Genomic DNA, 5,196 nt, shown 5'->3' with positions numbered 1-5,196 from the left:
ACACAAAAGTGCTTTATAAAGTACCAGACATTTTTTAGTTATAAGTTGTAACTGCTTCCTGCTCATGTTTAAAATAAACACCAATCCCTTTAGTGAACTATTCACATATCGTATCATCAGATATGTTACTCTTCTCAAAGTTTCATTAAAAAACAACCTGATTTTCTTGACCAATTTTTCATTATTTTCTGAAGTATATCTACTTGTAACCACATCTATGATTTCTAGAACACAATATGTATCCAGGCATTATAGAATAGTGGGAACATTATTTATCTTTCCAAAGGAAATATTGATTATTTCCTTCCTATGGGGTCTACTTCACTCTGATGTCATAATAGTCTTTATCAGATCCCGTACACCCCTTACCAGACCATCTCAACAATGGATACCACACTTATTTTAGGGATGGGCATGCTGTACAAGTCAGACCTAGGCTCCTTTCCTATACCTTGTTGAGAAAGGAGTTTATTGAGAAAGGAGTTTGTTGTTTAACATCCTCCAGGATCAAAGCTGCAAGGGATATGCAAGACTGAAACTGCCGGTTGTTCTCTTTCCCATCAAGGGGACGAACTCCCTGAAAATAAAGGCAATATAGATGGGGAGTATAGAAAAGGAGACAAATCAAGGATACTACACGAACACCTGGTTTCAGTCATACCTGAATAGTGAATAAATAGGATGGATGGATGGATGGATAGATAGATAGATAATAGATAGAATTAATAAGTGAATGGTGAATGTTGGATACGTTCATGGATATTCTATTTTTATAAGCTAATATGCTTCCCTCCATCCCCAAGTTAGTAGGTACTGGTTATTTACCCTACTTCCAACCAGAAGAGTTCTCTGACCAGTAAAAAACATGTCTATGTATGCATCTGTGGAATCTCAGTTTATGAATTCCACTGTAAAGCCTGTCTGAACCATTTTCTCATTTCCATCCTGGCTGAATTAATGGTTTCACCCTTTGGGCTTGCCTCCAGTGTTGGTTAATTTAGCTGTCTTACATGTGAGGCTTCCTCATAGACTATAAACTCCTCAGGATATGGACTGTGTCTTAATTCAACTTTATAATTCAGCATCTTGCAGATTACCTAACATCTAGTAGGAGCTTAATGATATCTGTTGTACAATCTAATGACTAAATGACTATAATAAGTCTGTTGCAATTTTCAAATGCAGAGACAAAATTTTATTTCTTTATTTATATACCCTCATATAACTTATTCAAGGACTATTCAATCACAGCATTAATTTATTGGGAATATGGGAATCTGGGAGACAGAATACATCTTCCATGATGGGAAATGTTGAGCTAATACAGTCAAGTACTTTGCTTTCTGATAATGTAACAACCTGGAAAATCTAGAAGCAGAGATTGTTTACACCATACATTAGATTCTCTGCCTAACATTATCTCTCTTAAATAATCCTTTAGCAGATACTGGCTTGCCATCAATTTAGGACTGAATTCTCTAGCAAATGCCTGTGGTGCAGATGGTCTCTCAAGCAAGTTTCCCCACTGGGAAGGGAACGCACTGATCTGCTGCTGTGGATAGCTGGAATCCCAACAGTCAAATTTTCCTTGTAATTTATTAAAGTGGTTTTCTAGTACCAATTAATCCCATGTAGGTTTGATTGGTGTGAGCAGGTTTCCTAGGGCTAGGTTACTATAAGTAGGCCATTCAGGCTGAGTACCTGGATGATCAGTGGGCGTAGACCCACATCGGCAGGAGGCCTGCCCACTGGTAGCTGTCAGCCTTCTCTTGCTCTCCATTCCTTTAAGATCTGTCTTGTCTTGATGGAGGTACACACTGAGCACATCAATATTCCATCAGGACATGCATATCATTTTCCTTTAAGGGTGGTATTTACTGAATCCTCAACACAGTTTTGACTGATTATGTGTTGGAGCCACTTTTGCCTTGGATGATGCTTATTTCTGAAATTCAAATTTAATTTTTTAAAAATCTGATTTTTTTTACTAATTTTAAGAACAAATATATTTTAAAGGTTGGAGAAACTGTAGATTTTCTAGTGGCTAGTGGTTATAAAAGTCCCCCAAACTCCAGAGACTTTAGCCCCCTTCTCCTGCTCTTGATTTTAGGGTTCATATATTTCATCACTAACAAAGACATTTTTTTCCAACATCCTACTTAATACTGTGTGTGTTAAAAGAAAGAGTGTCATTCTTTGGTCTAAGAATCTCTTTAAGATAAAACAATGCTAACCTTTAGTATAATTACTGAGCAATTGCTCTCAGTGGGTATTAATCATAGTTTGTTTTGCAAACTTTGGCTTGAGTTTTTTCAGAAGGATCTTCAGTGCAGCAGGGACTCTAATAAGGATTTAGGCGAGAAGGGGAAGATTTCTTTACCAAACAAAGGCAAAAGGCAAACATTAACATTTTCTGAACATGCACTACAAAGCCAGTGTGTCAAATATGCTCTGTCCGCAAAATTCACTTGAAACTATAGGATGCCAGTAAGCACAGCAATTAGGAGGTCAAGGCTGGTGGGATCAAGTTACAATTCTGTCCTTTACTAACTGAATAACCTTAGGCAAATTACTGAACCATCCAGAACTTCCATTTCCTTATTTGTAAGATAGTATTAATAATAATACCTCAATTTATAGTTTTCTAAAAATGAGACTTAAATAAGACAATGCCTACAGTTGTTCCCTTCAAAACTTATTAGTGTGTAATGGTTTTTATTATTATAAATTTATCATTATTTATTATTTAATTAAACCAGATTAAGCAATTGAGTCTCAAGTAAGTTCGCAAGGCCATTTATACAGGCAGGCTGACCTTCTCCCTGGCAACCCTATGTTTTTGTCTATGGAGAGAGAAGTGATGAGAACTGGGGAGGGGGTGTGTGCATTCCAGAGGTGGAGAGATAGGGTGAGGACTTTTGTGGAGCCTTGCACAACGGGAAGAGGACAGCAGGGCTCACTGTTCTTTAAGTATTATATTATGATTGCAGCTGCTCAGCCTACCATTATTTTTTATAGTCTATTTTAGAGCCTTTGCCATTTTTAGGCTTGCTTACCACATGTCTCAGTTTTTTGGATGTCAGAAATGGCTTTGAAAAGTTATACAATACTGTAGCAACCTTGGCCATTCATCAGCTCTCAACATCCAAAGTGCTGCCACTATTGTTCAGCAACATTGAAGAAAGGGAATTCACCCCTTGGGACTCGCTTTTGATTGCTATTAGATTTTTAGTCATAGCTATTGCTCTCATAAGAAAAATCCACACCACCTGGGCTTCCCTGCAGTTTTTCATTATAGTGCCCAAGCTGTTCACTGAGATACAGTGAGAGGCTAAGCAACGCCATCCATCCCGGTCTTGTTTGACTTGAAAGTAAAACCTGGTGTCTGAAATCTCTGCCTCTTGCCATCCTAAAACTGGACCCATCAATCTTTCTTCTCATCAGTTCTAGCAAAGATGACAGAGACAGACATTTTCCTCCTCGCTTCTCAAGTTAAGGCAACGGAAGTGACTTTGAGACGCGCCACCGCTATCACCTTACGCAGCTGAAGCAGAGCCTTAGCTGCTCCGGGATGAAGGTGCGTGTTGCCTATGACCTTGTTTTGGGAGGCAGTTTCCTGTTTCCACACAGTCCTTGGAAAATAGATAAACTGAAGCGTAAATCACTCAAACATCGTTTCATAGATCCCACTGTGCTCATTGGCCACTAGAGAATCTCAGTATGCTAACGCAAGTAGAGGTATTTGATGTTTTGGCTTCAGATCCAAACTGAAGCTGAATCAGTAGGAGGGAAGAACCATTATCCAGTTCCTCAGGTTTTGATAATTCTCGCTCTCTTTTTAAATTTATTTATTTATTTATTTATTCATTTATTTATTTTGAGAGATGGAGCATCCCAAGCAGGCTTCAGGCTGTAAGCATAGGTCCTGCCGTGGGGCTCGATCTCACAAACCATGAGATCATAACCTGAGCAGAAATCAAGAGTTGGTCGCTCAACCAATTGTGCCACTCAGGCACCCCTTGATAATTATTTTCTTATAAATTATAGTCATTTGTTAGCTTATATAAACTTCAAAATCTTTAGGATAAAAATTTTTTGAAGTTTATTTAGTTTTGAGAGAAAGAGAGAGCATGTATGAGGGGCAGGGCAGAGAGAGGGGGGTGGACAGGGGATGTGAAGCAGACTCTGTGCTGACAGCAGAGAGCCTGATGTGGGGCCCAAACTCGTGAACCATGAGATCATGACCTGAACTGAAGTCAGATGCTTAACTGAGCCACCCAGGTGCCCCTAGGATAATATCACTGGTGAAACTATGCCTGAGTGTTTGTCTCTATTGTATTTTTTTTCACTATGGCCAGACAATTTCAAGTTCATCGGACAAGTAGTCAATATTGTTGAGGAACTACAGTGATAAAAACAGGGTAGATATTCTGTCTCAAGGAAACTAGTTTAAGACAAAATCTTATAAAATTGCATGAGACACTTGTCTTAGATATGCAAGGTAAAGCTTTATCAGAACATGCCCTATAAGGGCAGAGATAGAACCGAATCCTTAATCTTTTTAATGCTATGACTATCCATGTCTTGAGAGTCCACTATGTCAGGTTTTAGGACTGTTGGGGGAGTAGAATATAAAAATGGGACACCCGGATGACTTAGCTACTTAAGCTTCTGACTCTTGATTTTGGCTCAGGTCATGATCTTGTGGTTTGTAGGATTGACTCTACGCCGACAGTGTGGAGACTGCTTGAGATTCTCTCCCTCTCTGCTTCTTCCCTGTTTGTACTCTCTCTCTCTTAAAATAAATAAATAAACATAAAAAAAATAAATTGGAGGGATTTTATTTATTTCCCCCGAATAAATTGGTGGGAAATCCTAGACTGACTAGGTGGGTGTTTCCAGAAGGGATGCCATCTTGTCCAGATGGAGGGCTGCTTGAGTGGACAGCATATGGCCTAGAACCTCTATATCAGATATCTCAAATATCCAATGCCACAGGCTAGCATTGGCCTGTGAGTGATGGTCAGAAGGCAACTAAGAAGTGATTGGACTAAGGACACATGGAATACCCGGTCTAGAAACTGTGCCAGGTGTTTTCCAAAGTAACTCACAACTACTGAATCTCATGGGCCATGGAAAGTGCTGACTATCATGTATCATAAGTTAACAGGAATATTGTAGTGGCCAAAAGGAATC

This window comes from Felis catus, chromosome E1, assembly GCF_018350175.1.
Source record: "Felis catus isolate Fca126 chromosome E1, F.catus_Fca126_mat1.0, whole genome shotgun sequence".
Taxonomy (NCBI): domain Eukaryota; kingdom Metazoa; phylum Chordata; class Mammalia; order Carnivora; family Felidae; genus Felis; species Felis catus.
The sequence above is the reverse complement of the archived record's forward strand: the minus strand, read 5'-3'. Positions refer to the sequence as shown.